Source organism: Pangasianodon hypophthalmus, chromosome 7, assembly GCF_027358585.1.
Source record: "Pangasianodon hypophthalmus isolate fPanHyp1 chromosome 7, fPanHyp1.pri, whole genome shotgun sequence".
NCBI classification, from domain to species: Eukaryota; Metazoa; Chordata; class Actinopteri; order Siluriformes; family Pangasiidae; genus Pangasianodon; species Pangasianodon hypophthalmus.
This window is the reverse complement of record NC_069716.1, coordinates 24,846,862-24,867,265: the sequence shown is the minus strand read 5'-3', so window position 1 is coordinate 24,867,265 and position 20,404 is coordinate 24,846,862. Positions and strand designations below refer to the sequence as shown.

Below are 20,404 nucleotides of genomic sequence, written 5' to 3'. Positions count from 1 at the left end.
TATTAATGGCATTTAATAAAGAAATATTAAATATGAAATAAAGCAAGAAAGCAAGCTGAGATAAATCCATAATTTAAGATAAATAAGACCATTCAATTAAGAATGCCGCTGTATAAAAAAAGGATGAGCTCAGGCCCGTCCACTGAATAATATTCAGTACAACCTCACAATTGCAACTGTTCTATAGACAAGAAATTAATATTGAGAAACTGACATTTCAGACACAATATGGCCAAATATTTTGTTAATTTTTGTGCCATCAATGAAAATATTCCCAAAGAAGCAGTATAGAGCGTTGCGTGTTGCCAGTGACTGACAGCCTGACAGTGCCTGAAGTATAGTAATGGTTTTAATGTAACAAACTATTGCAGTTTTATGTAGCACACACAGATGAGCAGAGTGATACAAACAGCGAAATGTCTCAGTGAGGTTATAATCGATATAAGCACTCTTGGAACGCCACTCAACCAATCAAATTAATGGAATGGAACTAACTGTTATATAATGAGTGATATGGTATATATGTAATCAATCAATAAACGCTGCTCTTGGTGCTACTGTTGGTGCTAAACTTGAGCAGGTGCCAAAAACCACACAGCTGGAACCACTGGATTTGGACCTGTGACTAATAAAAATAAGCTCCAGTTTTCTGGTCCGAAAAGTTCTGGACCTTTAACTAAATGCATACCAGACCCTTTAGTATCTTTTTCCCACCTACTCACCATCTTCAAGATTACAGCACAAGTCTAGTTACTTTGATCTACTAACACTAGACAGGATCACTGAAAACCTTCATAAAGATTTAACAAAGTTGTTGCCGGAGTAGCCAACAGCCGTAACAGTATAAAAAAGGGCCATGCTGGCATCCCTCTGTCCCCTGAGCTCATATCACACAGCCATGTCGTTCATCAAGCCTGTCAGCTGCTCTTCCCTCATCGACCTCTCTCCAGGAACAAGAAGTCAGCACTTTCACATAGAGGTTTTCAGCAATTAAGACCTTCAACATCGACGTGCAAATGTGCAATTTTGAATAGAGAAGCCATCATTAGGTCACATAAACATAAACATACACATATACACTACACACACGCAGTTTCCTCTCTCACTTACTGTATAATACAGGTCATAAACCAGGGGGAGATGCTCATTATAAATGCTGGTTAAATTAAAATTCTACTCATATGGGAATACTGCTGCATGTTTCACTAACATCTAATAATTTATAAATAAAGTATATCCTGTGTGTGTATTCCACTGAGAGAAACAAAGCTTTGTAATTTCCAGCTAATGATAGATTATTAACAACAATAATAAAGGTTAATGTTGAATATTAAAGGTATGTTAAGTGGATTTGTACATTTTTTACAAGTATAAAACAATTCAACGTGTGTAAAGACTGTTTTGAAATCTAAATGTATTACTAATTCATGCCTGCCATTCTTAGTGAAAGAGGTGTGGCCTCTGTGTCTGTCAGTCTCAGTGAAGGAGGAGTGGCCTCTGTGTCTGTCAGTCTCAGTGAAGGAGGTGTGGCCTCTGTGTCTGTCAGTCTCCGTGAAGGAGGTGTGGCCATTGTGCCTGTCAGTTGCAGTGAAGAACGTGTGGCCTCTGTGTCTGTCAGTCTCAGTGAAAGAGGTGTGGCCTCTGTGCCTGGCAGTCTCAGTGAAGGAGGTGTGGCCTCTGTGCCTGGCAGTCTCCGTGAAGGAGGTGTGGCCTCTGTGCCTGAAAGTCTCAGTGAAGGAGGTGTGGCCTCTGTGCCTGAAAGTGTCAGTGAAGGAGGTGTGGCCTCTGTGCCTGGAGGTGTGGCCTCTGTGCCTGAAAGTGTCAGTGAAGGAGGTGTGGCCTCTGTCTGTCAGTCTCGGTAAAGGAGGTGTGGCCTCTGTGCCTATCAGTCTCAGTAGCCTCTGTGTAAGTTCCAGTGAAGAAGGGATGGTCTCTGTGCCTGTTAGTCATTTAAGATAGATATTTACATATTTATAGATAAGTAGTTAAATATTTTAGCGTTGGTACTTTGGATCTAAATATATTCCACTATTCTACTCAGGAAAACACCAATGTCCATGGCAAAAAAAAAAAAAAAAGTCTCTGTAACTATATTGAGCAAAAAAAAAAAAAAAAAACCTTTTTGACATTTAACATTTTTTTAAATTTTGCAAGCAATCTGTCCACTTGGTGACTTCATTTAACCTAAAAACTGTCAAACTTACTAATATAACACCTTTTGACCTCTCTCAAATCTGTAGTAATAATCATAAGAGAGATGGATAAAAGAAAACCGAAATGGCCCAGTACTTAACCATGTTGAGTATTTGGATTGGTTTCGAATTGTTTTACATGTATCTTTCATAAATTAGATCACTGATCGCTAGGTTTAATCAAGATGTGCATTTTATTGTTTCAGAAGAAAAGATACGCACTCCTAACGGTGATTTAGTCATTTTTGCCTAAATATTGCCAAAATGAGAATCACCATTGCCTTTTTTTAGCCAAATATTATTCACCTATAAGGAATGTGAGCTGGCAGTTGCTCATATTAACACAGACATCATAACAGGCAAAAATGAAAGAAGGTTAAGAAAAAAAAAAAACAAATAGATAAAGCAGAGCCAGTATTACAGATCAGCGTTTCTAACTGTTTTGTGAAATGTCGAAAACGCAGAACTGTACAGTATTACAATATGGCCATACTGAAGTTCGCTGAATGTTCTCACAGAGGTGGCATGGTGAAGCTCTCAGATTAAGTACACTCGACTGTGTATAATAGGCACCATGTGTGTATCGCACTGAACTGTATATCAGCAGTATCAGAAGAGGGTTTGTGAAGTGTGTTATTGAGCAAGTTAATGTTTTGATAGTCTGGTATTTCATCAGTGAAGGAAGTCACAATGCAGTCTATCAAATGCTATCTTCCAAGTTGAATAAAGCTAGAGGTATACACAATAACAACAATAGTAAAGTATCTTATGAAACTGTGAAAACAGATAATTGACCATCTCAGAAGATGACAGCGTGGCTGTAAGAGTGTCTGCTTGAGTGCCTGGTTGGGCTTTAGCATTGAAGTAGTTTTCATTATTTTTCATTCATTTTAGTTGTTTTAAATACTACTTGAAAAAAATCTGATATTCTTTTCTGCTTGCTCTTTGTCATTTTTGCTTGACAAATGTGTGGATGGCTTTAACCTGAGTGTATAGACACTCACTGGCCACTTTTACACCTGTACCCCTGCATATTCGTGCGATTATCCATTCACCCAATCATGTGGCATCAGCACAATACATAAAATCGTGCAGATGCAGGTCAAGAGCTTGAGTTAAGGTTCACATCAAACATCAGAATCAGACTCCAGGCTGAAACTGTTGATCTCCTGGGATTTTCACGCACAACAGTCTCTAGAGTTTATACAGAATGGTGCGAAAAACAGAGAACATCCAGCGAGCAGTAGTTCTGTGTTTTTGATGAGATAGGTCAGAGGAGAATGGATAAACATGTTTGAGCTGATAAGAAGGCTACAGTAACTCAAATAACAACTCTTTACCACAGTGTTGAACAGAAAAGCATCTCAGAATGCACAATACACGGAACCTTAAGGCTGATGGGCTACAGCGGCAGAAGACCACATCAGGTTCTATTTCTGTCAGCCAAGAACCGGAATCTGAATATTGGATAAACGTCACTGATCTTCTTTGTGTTTTTATTTATTAAAGGTACTAGTGCATCTAAGATGCTATTCGACAGTCACTAGATTCCTCCTTTCTGATGTCTATGATTCTGCATCAATGCCCAGGTGTTCTCAGAGGAGCTGAATGTTCAGGGGTTTCGTGAAGGTTGTAAGGTAATCTGCAGGGCAAATCAAAGTGGATAGCTTGCTGTGATCATGATGAAATGGCTCCAAAGGTGTGAGAACATCCTCTGGTTGCTCTGTAGCCAAACATCAAGGGGCTTGTGAGATGATACAGAGCGTAACATGTGCTCGTGTAGTTTGAAGACCAGAGCAGAACTTGGCAAGGCATGTTCCTAAAATGGACTGCACCAAATCTGCCATGCATACGCAATCATTTTGTAAATTTCCACACTTATACTGTATGTTAATACAAAATTGATGTTCACATATCATCATTTTGTTTTCTTCTGCAGAGAAATCCCTTCCTGCTTTATTATCTTGAACTGTAATTAATTTCATTTTCTTACATAAGAAACTAGCAACTGAGATACCAGGGACATAAATAAATGCAAAAAAAGAAGATTTTAGGTCAGTGCATACTGGTCAAAAATAAATAATTTATCCTATAGACTAATATTCAGCTTTTTCCTCAAGTGAGTGGTGGGAACTGATAGCTCAATGGCTAATTCTCTGTGGCTGACATCTGTCAGAGAGCCAGTGTTAGGACTTTGAGCAACTCCTCAGCTCTGCACATGGATAAGATTCTGTTTAAGCTGTGCTGGATAAAAGTGTTTGCTACTGGAAGGGAGTATTTCATGCACAACATGGAGGGGTTAGGGCTGTGGGGAATTTCATCCTGCTTACATTTCTGTGCTGAAGGATTTCCAGACCCCGTTTCATCTTTTCATGGCTGCATCCAGCTGGGTGGAAGTCTGGGCTTAACCACTTAACAAGAGAAAGCTTCATTCATCACTGGGCCAGGCACACATCGAGGCTATTCCTTTGAAAATATCTAGCTACACCTCTGCATCATGGGGGGTCAAGGGCAAAGCAATTCATTGGTGGTAAAGGAGAAAGGTGTTAAGAGGCTTCTCAGAATGGCTCAATCATGGCTTCTGTGTTTTTTGTGTGTACATTTCATGTTGCAGTTTCTCCTTAAAGTTGAACAGTGACTGGACATCAGTGAAAATAGTGAGAGAACTCTGTTCCATGTTCACGTTACTTCATTTTCTGGTCAGCTTCCGGGTTTCGGCACCAGACTTGACAAAACTAATCTGATTCTTATAAAGCTGCAATCATGTGGCCGCCTGAATCAGTCTGACCTGAGCTTCCTGAAGTACCAAACCCCAATGAACACAGTAATCACACACTGCAATACAGCAAATTCTATTAAAACCTTTTTTTTTTTTTTTTAATTGGACATTTAGCACACTATGTAGGTTCTGCAGTTGTATTATTCCTTATATACAGAGCATATTAAAGCAAAAGCCATTGGGATTATAGCTCACTGTGTTGATAGGGGCTTAATTAAAAAAAAATATATATATATATATATATATAATATAAATAGAAATATATATATATTTCTGCATAATGATGTGTGGAAAATGAATCCCAGGTCACATGATAAATATAAAATATTGCGGTAAATGTCAGCAACAGGAAAGCATTATTCTGAATAAATTAATAAATATAATTTATGTGACTAATACGCAAATGTATTTAAATACTAACTAGTTCAACTAATAAATATTCAAACACTATCTTAAAGGGAATTGCCAGCTCTAATATACACTGAGTTTCCAGTTTAATAAGGATACAAATCACCAAATCAACTCGGGCCAGTTAAAAGATAAAGAGACAAATTCAGTCAGCCATTTATTTTGAAGAACAAGATCATTAAAGAAAGACAAACTCTTACAAAATGCAGAGTGTGATCAGAATGTAGAGCGCCGAAACACACCAAAATAACCTGGATTCTGCAAAGAAGGGGATTTTATTTAAACTAAATTAGAGATGTATATCTTTTTCTTTTTAATTAACCATGTTATAACAAATAAACCACTTCAAACCACTTTAAACAAATTCCACTTACTTAATAGTATTTTTAGTTTTTTTTTTTTTTTTTTTTTAAATCAGCAAATAGTGGCAGCACTGACAATTACACATAGAAGCTGCAAAAATGCTTATTTGTTTTATTTGATCTATTTTTATTTCAAGACACGGACTGTCAAACACCACCAGCTCTGATAATTACTATAATCAGAGGGGAGCTCTCTTTATTTTATCTTATCTTCTTATCATTTTAACTTTATATTATTTGTTCTTTAGCGATAGTTTTGAGCTGAAACCTCATAAAAAAAAACCCAAGAAAAACTCCATTATGTATCAGAAGAATTTGAATAATAATCCCATTACTACCTCATTCGTTTCACTATCTCACTTTTTTTTATTGTCATTTAATCATACCATTGTTTACTTTGTATCTTTTTATTGCTTCATGTGTTATTTAATAGTCATGCCACAGAGCACACCTTAAACTTAAACTTGACACACTATTGATTATGGGGTGAAACCTTAGAAAGCTCTACTGTACATAATCATTTCTCACATGTGTTTTGGTGTTAATCGTACCTCGCTGGTTTGACATGAAGAAGTCAATCTTGACAGATCGTGAATGCTGCCTTATTTTCTTGACCCTTCAATCATTGCTTAGCAACCACTGCTTCTCCCATTACCTCGATCGAGCCTACAGCACTTTTGCAGATTCACGAAAATCAGATACTATCTAAAAAATGTGCCTTAGGGACTTGTAAAAGTGACACTCAATATCCTGACAGAGTGGAGTGTGATGCTTAGTATATGTGATTTTTTTATTGTACCATGAATCCTGCTGTTTCTGTATGTGTCAATGAAATGTACAGGAGAAAAATCACAAGTCAGTAGAGGAACCAAAAAATGGAAAACTCACACATGAACAGATTTACTATTCAAATTCCCATAAGATATGACTTCTCTAAACAGCTCATGGGGTAAAAACAAGCATCAGTTTTCATTTCTCAAAGAAGTGCCACAGACAAAATGCCCAGCTCCAGCCAAGAGGTGCTTGGCTGCATTGTTGGAAAGCAAAAGAAACACACAAAAACACACACACACACACACACACACACACAAACACCCCAAGGGCAGAAATGTGTCGTTTTCAGAAAGCCATGCACTCTGACAGCACTTGCCAGAGGAGGAAGATGGAGGAAACAATCGACAAGGCTGAACCATCCACCAAGGAGAACCTTTAATATTTCATAAACAAGTTACGGCATCACCCGAGAGCGCCGCAGATCCAATAGTGAAGACGTCTTCACAATATTACACATTTAACAACCTCGTAAAACACAAAGACAGGAGTTAGAGAACAACACTAATGAAACCACGGATGATTTTTAAAAACTAGGCTGAATAATCAGTGTGTGTGTGTGTGTGTGTGTGTGTGTGTGAGAGAGAGAGAGAGAGGGAGAGAGGGAGAGAGGGAGGGGGCAGAGAGTGACAGAGAGAGAGAGAGAGAGAGAGAGAGAGAGAGAGTGGGGGGGATTGATTGGGGCCATAGAAAGATCTAGAGTTCGACAGAGAGTTTGTGAAAGGAGGAAAGATCAATGAGATAAAAAGAAAGGAATGAGAGAGAGACAGAGAGAAGCTGAAAAAGGAAAGAAAATGGAGAAAAGAAGGGGATATATACAGCAACAGTGAGAAAGGAACAGGAAAGGAGAAGAGAGAAAAAGGCAGGAAAGGGAAAGAGAGACGGACAGACAGAGAAGAAGATGGAAAGAAAGGTGGAATAAATATTAAGAGGTGGGCAGAGATGGAGAGACACAGAGAGACAGATAGAGAAAAACAGAGAGAAGGAACGACATGAAGGAGGAAGCCTGGCAGAGAACAAGACACTGAGAAAAGGGAACAGAAAGGGGGAGAAAATAGAAAGATGATCAGAGACAGACACTCAGAGGGATACAGAGAGATAAATACAGAAAAAATGAGAGATGTTTGGAGAAAGAGAGAAACGGAGAATGAGAGAGAGAGAAAGAGAGTTTGTGAGGGGAGAAAAGATGAGAAGCTGAAAGAAAGGGGAGAGAAATGTGAGAAAAGAAGGGATATGTGCAGAAACATAGAGAGAAGGAGAAGAAAGACAGATGGGAAAAGAGAGAAAGGAAGAGATAAAAGATATGTAGAGAGGGACAGACAGAGAGAAGAAAATGGAGAGAAAGGTAGACAGAGATGGAGAGTGAGACACATGGATACAGAAAGACACATAAAAATGAGAGAGAGAAAGAGAGGTGGCAGAGAGAGACAGATACAGAGAGATAAATACAGAAAGGCTGAGAGACATTTAGAGAAAGACAGAAATAGAAAGGGAGAAAGTGAGAGACAGGTACAGAGAAATGTAGAGAAAGAGAGAGAGATGAGTACAGCTATATGTGCAAAAAAAGAAAAAAGAGAGAGAAAGAAGTCAGATAGAGTGATAGATGAGTAGAAAGAGATGTAAGAGATGAAGAAAGAAGCAGAAAGAACGAAAGTCAGAGAGTGAAACAGACTAGCACAAAGAGATGTAGAGAAAGAGAAACAGAGAGAAAGACAGAAAGAGAGTCGGACAGAGTGACAAGCACAGAGAGATGTAGAGAAAGAGAAACAGAGAGAAAGACAGAAAGAGAGTCGGACAGAGTGACAAGCACAGAGAGATGTAGAGAAAGAGAAACAGAGAGAGAGACAGAAAGAGAGTCGGACAGAGTGACAACCACAGAGAGATGTAGAGAAAGAGAAACAGAGAGAAAGACAGAAAGAGAGTCGGACAGAGTGACAAGAACAGAGATGTAGAGAAAGAGAAACAGACAGAGAGACAGAAAGAGAGTCGGACAGAGTGACAACCACAGAGAGATGTAGAGAAAGAGAAACAGAGAGAGAGACAGAAAGAGAGTTGGACAGAGTGACAAGCACAGAGAGATGCAGGGAAAGAGAAACAGAGAAAGGCTGAGACAGACAGTGAGAATGAAAGAAACAGAGACTGAGCTGTAAAGAGAGCAAAAGATGGAGAGAGACAGAGAGAGAGAGTCAGAGAGAGAGAGAGAGAGAGATCATTATCACAGTGGAGATGTAATTGCTCTGGCGACTCTGCATTTAAAGTGGACTTGTCAATAAAGTACATTCAATTGAAAAACTAATACGATAGGGGGCAGAGAGAGAGAGAGAGAGAGAGAGAGAGAGAGAGAGAGAGAGAGATGGTTGCTTGGCCTGGATCTCTGTGTGCTTGCCTTTCCCCAGGTGAATTCAGAGCAACACACTGCAGCTTTAAAATAGGACAGAAAAGAGAGACTTCAGAGGTCCAACACACAGCAGCAGTGAGGTGGCGCAGCTGAAACGCATCATCCTGCAGCTTCCCCACACTGCGGGCAGGAAATCCAGTAAACACCAAACTCACACACACTCGCACAGTAGCGTCAGCGGTACTGAGTCATTACTGCAAATGACACTGTTCAAGAAGTAAGGACTAGCACAGGAAGGACCGTGCTTATATACCAAAATAATGTGCAGGACACTTACCGTCCCGAAGTGTGGTATTTTTGTATAACAGCACACTCCAGAGTGTGTTTTTCCACTTACACCACAGCGATTTGCCCATTTATTAATGAAGGACACATTGCAGTTTTTGTCTGTTTATAGTTACATTTGGAACATCCGCAAGACAAGTTACTTCCTGTTATCACTTATGTTATAGCAATGATAAACACTCGCTCCCTCACCAACATCTCTCTCTCTCTCTCACGTACACACACACACACACACACACACTCTCTCTCTCTCTCTCTCTCTCTCACGCACACACACACACACACACACACACACACACACACACACACACACTCTCTCTCTCTCTCTCACGCACACACACACACACACACACTCTCTCTCTCTCTCTCTCTCTCTCTCACACACACACACACTCTCTCTCCCTCTCTCTCTCTCTCCCTCTTTTCTTTCTCAAAAAAGACAGCTTGTCATTTTACCAGAAACCAGAAAGTGTAAACTCCTCTGTCTGGAAGACTTTCATGTGCTAGGAAATTTTACAAAGCACCACGATTGTTACAAAGCACTGACACACGGAACTCCCTCCATCAAAGATAATAAACATCTCCTAACAAAAAACGTCACCATGTTAATGATTTTATGCTTTTCTTTGTTAAACAACACATCTTTTATTTAATTATTAGTCTTAGATTATGTGGCGCATCCAGAGTACAAAACCCTGTATATGCTTTTACTGTAAAAAACAATAACATTTTAGAATTAGTGTATTAACATAAACTTATCATTCATGTTACAGAGAGAGTTCCTATCTGAGCCGTGCAGTTACACAAAAATAATGCACAGATTTCTGACCAATCAGATTCAAGAATGTGGTATAACATGGCAAAACTCATGCTACTTGTGTTTGGTGATCAATGCTAAGTGTAATTAAGGTGTAAGTTTATTCAATCAGAGTTATTTCTTAGTAATTTACCAACACATCAGAGGAAAATGCTGATATTTTTGATATTATGTCCTAGGTATCTACATTTCAGCCTTGATATTAGCTAGCACAATTGTTCGGGTGCATATTTTCATCTTCTCGTTTTGGTTGTTATGAAAGTAATATAACACGACAGGCCAGTGTGTTATCAACAACAAGGTGGTGTGATCCAAAGCCAAGTTACTGTTCCCATCTTGAAGTTGATCATTTTCCTATAACAGCATGTCCTGAAGTGTTTTATTCCTCTAATACCACAGCAATTTGTCAACGCTAACAAATTGTTATTGTTATTCTTATTATTGTTATTATTTATTACGAATTACACGTCATACATGTTAACCATTTAGTTACGTTTGATGGCGTGAAATGTCCACAAAGTAAATTAGTTCCTGTTATTATTCCTTTACAACAGATACAAACAGGCATTTCCTCATCAATATATATTACATATAACAAAGAAACTGCAAAAAAAGAGCAACGCCAACCCATCGCAGGGAAAGAACGCACACACATTCACACACTACAGACAATTTGGAAATGCCAATCAGCCTACAACGCATATCTTTGGACTGGAGAGGAAACCGGAGTACCTGAGGAAACCCCCAAAACACCGGGAGAACATGCAAACTCTGTGCACACAGGGAAAAAGCGGGATTCCCCCAACTCTGGAGGTGTGAGGCAAACGTGCTAACCACTAAACCCCCCCGAAACTTAGCATTCTTTTATGTTAATAATGTTTCATTCAATCTTTCAATACAGTGCAGTCTCTTGGTTTTTGTAAAAGCATCATCTTTCAGGAAGAGGTGGGTTTGCCATGGCAGGAAGACATGGGGTTGTTTCTCATTTGCATATTCATAGATCTTTACGAAATTATATACTATATGAGAGTATAGGTGTGGAAATGTTCCTATTTCATTGTCGGGAATTAAAAAGTAAGGCACATTAAACAATGTGCTATTCAACCCTGATTTCTTTATTGTAAACAATGTGCTATTCAACCCTGATTTATTATTAATTTTACAAAATTTGTTCATGGCTATTTTAATGCTATTCTCTGGTTAGCTCCTCATAATCCAAATCTTTCGATCAGCTTTTGATCTTGAGGGAATTATTTTCCTCATCGCACATTCATCATTGACAATAGGTTATCAATTTATGCCTCTCACTAATCTGTTTTAATAGTTTATTAGGCATTCACAATCAATGTAAAGCACAAAATAGGAGCTGCAGCTGTAAAAGCTTACTACGTGAAATAACTGCTCAGAGCCCATCCTCTGAGGAGATGTAGGAGAAGAAGAAAAGCCGAAGCTTTGAAGCCTGAAGTGTGTGTGTGTGTGTGTGTGTGTGTGTTAGTGCCACTGACTGTCTGTCCAGCAGGTTCATCAATCAGCCAAGGCTGGAAAGTGGACACTACTGCACAGAAAAAGTCCTTTCTCTCCCTTCTTATCCCTGAGGGACAAGTGCTGGCACTGAGTGCCGGTCCTGTTGCGGTAATTATTAGAGAACCGTGTATAGCTGGAGGGAATCATTACATCGACCAGGAACTGCAGTGTGCCAAAAATTGACAGCAAACTGGTAGAGATTTTGTCCCCCGAAAAGCAACAATAATGATAATTATCATAAGGTTGCAAAAAGCATTTTTCCCCAGATTGCCTTTTTTTTTTTTTTTTTTTTTTTTTTTTTTTTTTTTTGAAAAGAACAGCATTAACGCAATCACCGAGCCACTTCAGAGAACACTTCTCTGTTCAAAGAGTTCAAAGAAAGGGCTGAGTACATGGAGCTGGGTCTGCTAAAAGCCAGTATGAAGCACATAAAGTCAAAAAAAGAATTAGGTAAGACTAAAAACAGTGTAATTAATTGAATGCATTGGAAAACAATGTCTGAGTGTCCAATTTTTAGGCCTTTTGCCCTTTGCCTAATTCAGTTTCAGAGGCAGCAATTGTTCTGCAGCAGATTCAATTAATAATGATGTTTCTGTCATTTCGACTGTGATTGCAATGACAGATGATCTGTATTTTGTGCTTCGCTCACCACAACAGTAGACACACTGCACAAATAGTAGGCATTTTTACCACAAAGTTGAAGCGGTTCTACCGATAAGTCATCAAGATGCATTTGAAAACATAGATCATTCATACAGCCCATTTTGCATGTTCTTAAATGGGTCTGTATGTAAATCTCAAACAAATAAAAGGTTCTGGGTTTGGTTGTCTGGGTTTGGAGAAAACGGGAGAAAGCACCAAGGGCAAGAAAATGAGTGCATGGGATTCTATTGTCTCAAAAAACTAAATAGCTCTGGATATTGAAAGCTAGCTAGCAGCTTTGTTGCGTCACATACAGTATGAGGGCTCGTCTTAACGGTTAGTGTAAACTGGCTCAAAGATGAATTTGAGTGAACTTTGAACTCAGTGTCAAGGAATCAAATCCAAGTGCTCTCTCCATACAGAAACAATAGCTTCACTGGCACAAAATGGTCAATTTTAAGTGATTTTCCAAAATATGCTGAAGAGAACCAATAATACGCTGCTTTTCTATACTGGTTTTAACACAGCCTTTCAACTTCTCATCATTTTAGTTACTTTAGGAGCCATTCCAATCCTTTATCAGCTCAAGAAGTGTTTTATTGGTCACCACTTAGAGTATCAGTGTAAACCTCAGGAGCAGAAGCCATTGCAATCTGATTATAACATTTAAATTGTTTAAAGATGTTGTCTGTAATTTGTCTGTGAAGTGTTTCTAGACCTATAAAAAGAATATAGAAAACACCTTAGAAAATCTTTGAATCATTATATTGCCATCCAGTGGATCTCACTAGTTTCTTCATTGGAGGCTTTTTTTTTTCTGGTCCAGAAATTATTGCAACCCTCACAGCCCACACATCCAAAGCTGAGCAACTCATGAACCAAACAAAGTTTCAACAAAGGATGTGGGGTTGATTAAAGTGAAGGGCAAGGTTTTTAATGATTTCACTGCAACTGCAGTTAGCCTCACATGCTAATATACTGTATATATACAAAACATTACATTTCCTTTTCCAATTATGCCAGGTATGTAGCCAGCTACGGTATCTGTACATGGTAGCTGAAAAATTCATTGCCTTATAACAAAGCATGCTAACTAGTTAGCAAGCCAATAGGACTGTGTAAATATTTTAAAGACCACAACCCATGTAAATGGACAGATATTGGTTAAAGGACAGATATTGGCAGTCAAGTGCATGTCAATAGAAAGATCCATTCTCGGTTACGCACTCCTCCCTTTGGGCATCATTGTCCTGAGGGGAAGGTGATGAGGACATGTTGAAAGCAATACTGAAACATAATGAATCTCCACAGTCAGGGAGAAATGAAAACACTGTTCATGCTGATTCTGTCTCTTTTTTCCATTTCAGTTTACTTTATTGTAGTTTGGTTTGGTTTAGTTCTTTAGTTTAATTTATATTATTAGTTATTAGTTTCTGTTGCTTTTTATCCATTTGTGTATATAAACTATGTACTGATACATAGACCTACTGTGATCTGTGCACGGTTTTGTTTCTTTTTTTCTTATTTAATGTAATTTAGTTAAAGTTAGTTATTTAAAGTAAGTTAGTTAGTTAAAGTAAGTTAGTGCCATACACTACAGACAATTTGGAAATGCCAATCAGCCTACAATGCATGTCTTTGGACTGAGGGAGGAAACCAGAGCACCCAGAGGAGAACCCTGAAGCAGGAGGAGAACATGCAAGCTCTGCACACACAGGGCAGAGGCGGGAATCAAACCCCCAACCCTGGAAGTGTGAGGCAACAGTGCTAACCACTATTTATTAGTCTATTAGTGTATGAGTCTCTGCAGTTTTTTTAAAGCCCATATTAGTCTGCATATTTAATCTCTGTATTTATACCCCCTTTGTTTTCCATGTGTTTTAGTTAGCTCTATGTCTATAGCTCCAAAGCTGCATTACCAAGCTGTGACTTTCCCTAATCTAGTTGTGTTTTATCTACTTCCTTTTCTTATCATTGGTGTTCGTTCCTTGTGTTGAGTGCACTCTGGTACACTAAACTTTGTGTGTGTTTTGTGATTATTCTCTTTTATCTGAATTGCCATGCACTTTATTAGTGCAAAAAGAAACACTAAGCGTATTACAAACATCCACATCATCATTTCTGTCATTTTTTTTATCATGCAAAATCTTGCAAACTGTAGGTGCTTTTTGAGTTTCCGTCTGTTCCATTGAAGCTTTTTTACAGACAAATTCAAAATTGGCACAACATTTCCAGGTGGCTAGAAACCCAATTAAAATGTCTTTGAACTCCAGAGGCTTAACATTGCGGCACAATGCAATGTGACTCTGATTACGCTCCGAGATGTCACCGGTGGCATTTGTCTCCTTCGTTGCTATGGAGTCACAGCTCAGAAAGCCCAGGAGACCCACATCCCAAGCAGGAGGAAGGAGAAAGAAACACAGTGTGCATAATATGGTGTGTCTGTATAATGCTGACCTAAAAACTTGTCTCTTAAAAAGACCAAGCATCAATTTTCCAATGTGTTGTGCAGCCCTCTGGGATACAAAGAGAGTCAAATGCACTCGGAATGGTTCAGTGCAATTTCAAACAGGAGATTATCCATCAAATAGTTATCACATACACTAAAGCTATATTAAATGTTACTGGTGTAACAATACACTCTGCTCACAATTTCAATTCGATTCAATTCTCAGCATATTTTGAACAAAATGTGAAGAAAAATTATGACTGAAAATTATTTCTGAATCATAAGCAATGCAAAACAATGTGCATTTTTGTCTATATAAAACTAAATAAATCAAAATATTGCTACAAACAGAGGTTTAATACTATAAACAAAATGTACTAAAGATTCAGTATAACTGAAAAACAAATAAATAAATTTATAAATTCTTCCAAAAATTTCGATTGAATAAACAAAGCTTGTGACCTGGGAAAAAGGATCAATGGAAACATAATGAGCACCGTAGCAGAAATAGAGCTCCAAAGTCGGCTAAAATGTCTGGTTTCCGTGGCCTTTGGTGCTGTTTGAAAGATACTCAAGAGCTCTTTTTTAAACATTACAATATGGTTGTGTAAAGGTATAACATATAATGCGTGTTGGTCATTGCAATCAAACAAGGGCAGATCTTGTAGGCTCTCCATAAAAGAACATGATCACATGACCAGCGTGTGCTCTATATATGTTAACTCTATGGGTTGTGCAAAATAAAACCTTTCTGTGGGCAAACAGTGCAACTGCATTACATGTGAAATTAATAGATTGCTGATTTCTATGCTTTAACTCGCACATTTCCATGTTGCACATCGTCACATGTTTTCATCACGATGCATCATGTTATGATGAATTGTTACACTGCTATTAAATATGTATGAAGTAGATTTTATGAAAAATTTCCCATCCATTTTTCTCTAGTTTTTTGTTTCTTTTCCTGCTGTTTGCTCAAAATAACTGAAACCCTAAAGGGACTCATGTCCATCAGTATCAAAGCTGTGCTACATAACAGGGAAAGAAAGATAGCTGAGGGTGCTTAAATTGACAGCGAACTCAAACATCTCTTCAATATCATACTCACGCTTCACTATTTCTTAAGATGCAAACAAGATACTGCAGCCCATGATTTATACAGTATACAGTCATTTATCATCTGATACCTACAAATGAATGTCAAAATCAGATGAGAATCATTTATCATTTATCAACTGTGATATCTGTAAAATTGAGTATTGATCACTTGAATTGGCTTAAGCATGAACAGGTTTATGGCGTGTGAGCTAGATGTGTAGCTGCAGACCAGACGACTTTGTGAGGATGCAGATAAACATGTCAGGAGGCTTTAAATTGTGGGATTCACCTTCTACAAAGGATGAAAAAAAGCAGTGAGTTATAATGGTCTGAAGTGAACACCTTGAAAGAAACTCCGAAGGACCAAAACCAGCAAAATGGCTTGAAAGAAGCGCAAATTACAGCATTGATTGGAATCATGTAGGAAGTATTATAGCTGATTGATTAGACATCAGATAAGTGCTGATTTGAGCAGAGCTGATGAATTTGCTCACCTGACAACCCCTTATTTACATATCACATGCATTTCACATGCCTGGTTTAACATAAATGCATAGCATTTACATGAAATATGTCTTCATTTATATTAATTCTTATCACCCTTATCATTTACACTGCCAGTCAAAGGTTTTCAAACACCCTATAGGTTAGCATTTTAGTTTAAATTACATCATTTGAAATATTCCAAGATTCGAAAATCTAACCAAGCAATAGGTATAAATTAATCCAGAAACAGTTATTAAATATACCACAGCATGTTTGAATTCTTGAATCAGAAGGTGATGTTTTTTTTTTGACAGTAGCTCCAGCTGTGATTCAAATCATAGGTTTTTATTAATGCATTCATTCCAGTTTGTTTCTATTTTGTTTCTATAGTAACAGCTCACAAGGACACATAATCTAAGCCTAATAATAAAAAAAAAAAAAAGAAAAAGAAAAAGAAAAAAAAACGTATTGTCATTTAACAAAGAAAATGTACATTCATTTATATGGTAACATGGGGTCTCATTAACATCAAGAGATTAATTCAGCTGGTGAGCTGAATGACTGTTTAGAGCTGTCTATAATGTAAGTGATGGAGCCTGACACAAAGCAGACTTACACTTAACACTGTAACGTTGATTATTTTCGGATATCATGTCATAAAGTCCTCTTACACCGCAGCAATCTAATCACTTATTACCTTTTTTTATTAATTAAATGTCATACATTTTATCTATTTATAGTTACATTTAATGTTGTAGAACCTAGAAACAAGTTAGTTCCTGTTCTCAGTAACTTAGCAGCTATAACCACCAATCCCTAACCATCCACTCTTTTTTTCTTTCTCCTGATCTTACTAAGATAAAAAAAACACAACTTTTCATTATTGAGAAACCGCAAAGCATATACTCCTCTGTCCTGAAGGCTTTCCTGTATCTGAAAATCTACTGACTGTTACAAAGCTCTGACACTGGAGACTCCTTCCCTAAATGTTAAATAAACATCTCCTTACATCTCCTTACTCCTTAAAACTAAACTATATCACCAATCATACGTTTTCTGTTGGTAAATAACAAAACCTTGTTAATCTGTTTATTATTAGCCTTAGGTTATGTGGAGGATCCACCATACAAGTCCCTCTGAAAATACTGTTACTATAGAAACAATAACATATTAGAACAAGTGTGTTAATATGAACGTGTGGTTTGTCTTGCAGCTGGAACAGCTGTCTGAGCCGCTTTTAAAGAAGATTAATCAACACCTTCTGACCAATCAGAACCGAGACTTCAACATAAACCATAATAACACATAATAAGCTCCAGATGTTTAAAAACTGGACGGGCATTGTGTATGAGGTATAGCTGAAAGGAAATAACAGTCGGATGTAGTTTTAGAGCTAGCTGATTAAATAAATGTTTTTTTTTTATTTAACACTGGCTCCAGAGTGCCATCATAAGGAATATGGTCAACTAACTACAGTCACTAAAGATGTACACAGAGGACTTCATGTGGAAAGGAAGTAAAAGTGCCAGCTAAAGTCATAATGCTGGTCATTTCACACACACACACACACACACACACACACATATATATATATATATATATATATATATATATATATACGCGCACACACACACACACACACACACACACACATATATATATATATATATATATATACGCGCACACACACACACACACACACACACATATATATATATATATATATGTGTGTGTGTGTGTGAAATGACCAGCACTTTAGCTGGTACTTTTACTTCCTTATATATATATATATATATTACTTCCTTATATATACAGTATCTTTATTGCCAGTATTATTATCTTTTATGATAGCTTACAGCTTTGACGAATGAGGGAGATACCATCATAAAGTAACATCATCAAAATAAGAACTATCAGCACAGCAGAAATCCCAGTGTTAAAAAAATAAACAAATAAATAAAATAAAGTCTGTAACTAGACCTGCAGTGTGATAGGAACTCTTAGTGTTAATTACCGTCATACATTAGTTTAATAATAAATGGATAAATAAAATGAAGTTTTCTTTTGTATATAGCTGGGCTTACATAAAAAACCAATGTAGGTCACTTACTGAGAGTCTAGTGATCTGATTTTTGTTTTACATCACCACATAAACACTGCTATGACATTTAATAAGCCTTGATGATGCTTTATAAACCTTTAGGATACTTTATAAAACCTCTAGAAATAGTTAAATGGGTAAACTCATAATCATGTTTAATGTTGTAATCCAACATGGTAGCAGCAGTAGTAATAATAGCTGAACAGAAAGATAAATAAAAAAAGTAAATAAATGTCTCCTTAAAAGTATTCTCAATGGACCACGCAGTATAAGCAGTTTAAAAAAAAACGTATCTGTGATTTAAGCAATTTATCTTGCAAGATCACTGAATCGGTATTAAATTAATCTCCCCATCCTGAGCACAGCAGGATGCTCATTTCCCCTTATTCCCTAAGGAGGAGAACGTAAGTAAGGGAAGCTATAGACCCAGAGACTCCAAAACACAATTTACACCGGGATTCAAAAACAATAATGATCTTTCCTAGCACAAAACAATAAAGCCTACTATACAGTTTACATGCCTTGTCCAGATCATATTTTGTAAGATTGTTAAGAAAAAAAGTAGGAGGGTGAGTCAACTGAAAACCTTAAAAGTACGACAGAAATTAGAATTGAATCGAATTTTTTTCGAGAGGAATCCAAACACTCGTTAAGAGCTGGAAGGTTTGCATTGAACGAAAAGGAGATTATGCAGAAAAATGATACAGTTTTGATATCTATTTGCTATAAACAATGCAAAATTAAAAAAAAAATTAAGACTTTACAGACTCAAGAAAAGAAGAAATAAGAAAAGTCAAATCCCTCAATACATTTTCAGATCAATATAAAACCATTCTGTTTAAATATTTTAAAAAGAAGGCAAATATGGAACTTAAAGACCTGGTGTTATCAAATTAAAATTTTTAAAAGCTACCATACAGATTATTATGGTACAACTGATTTAATGAAACAGTGAATGAGGAAACCTAGAAGACTCCAGACTACAAGACAAAAAAATTGATAATAATATACACCATGCTCAGTGTAATTACTACACACTGCTCTCAGTGTAAAAGCCTACTACACTGCTTCCCTACAGTGTGAACGAGTAGGTAGATAAGGAAACATATAGTCCTAGAGACTCCAAAATGCAATTTGTTCCAGGATTAAAAAAGGAATTATGAACATGAAACATGCACTGCAGCAGTCTAAAGTTACTCTATGGATATACAACAAACTAACTGTGCTGCACTTTTGCAGCATTGTAATTTGTCATGGGCAGAAATGGGGCAAGTTTTTGTAAATTAACAAACTACAATGTGGAGAAAGTACACAAGCTGCTACACAATCAGCGCACCAAAAATCCTGAGTGATGAATGAACACCTACAAGTGTAGGCACTAATACAGTACTGCAGGTGTTCATTCAACACTGTAAGGATTTTTCTATGAATTCAAACTACTGCATCAAGACCTAGAAGGGAAGATAGATACAGTAAAAGAGCAGCACTCACCTACAGCTGCAGGCACTTTCACACGCTCCGGAACGGCATCCCCACGTTGACAAGCAGCGCAAAGTCCACAAATCCAACCACAACTGGGCGCGAACAGCCAGGGTCTGTCTGGGGAGAGGGAGCAAGGGAGTGAGGGAGGGAGTGAGGGAGGGAGTGAGAGAGGGAGGGATTGACGAAGGGAGTGAGGGAGCGTTCAGTGGTGTTGGAGGGAGTGATGCCCAAACACTGTGAGAGTTAGATATGCATTGAGGGAGGAGGGGGGATATGAACTCCAGAAAGAAAATCTAGAGCAAATATAAACAGCAGAGGAGGATACACACACACACACTCACACACTCACACACAGAGTCTAAGATACAGCTGAGATTCAAGTGCTATATTGTAATGATTTCAGGCAATTTGTGTTCTTCGCTGCTGCTCGCTTTCATGTCCACTGGTTGATATCCAAAAGCAGACCACGCCCATGTTCATTAATAATCATCGGTTCACTCATAGCTGCTGCTTCTCAAGTGACCTCGCAGTCTCGCAAACCAGGACTCTA

At 37.7% G+C, this 20,404-nt stretch overlaps 1 protein-coding gene across 1 annotated transcript in view; it reads right to left on the bottom strand.

Annotated features, from left to right (window-relative positions):
* Window positions 1-19,956, bottom strand: part of shank2b (SH3 and multiple ankyrin repeat domains 2b) — a 151,053-nt gene extending 131,097 nt beyond the window's left edge. Inside the window, exon 1 of the mRNA XM_053235425.1 lies at window positions 19,864-19,956. The gene's annotated coding sequence lies outside the window, so the exon portion shown is untranslated. The remainder of the gene's footprint in view (window positions 1-19,863) is intronic.
* Between the last annotated feature and the right edge of the window lie 448 nt (window positions 19,957-20,404).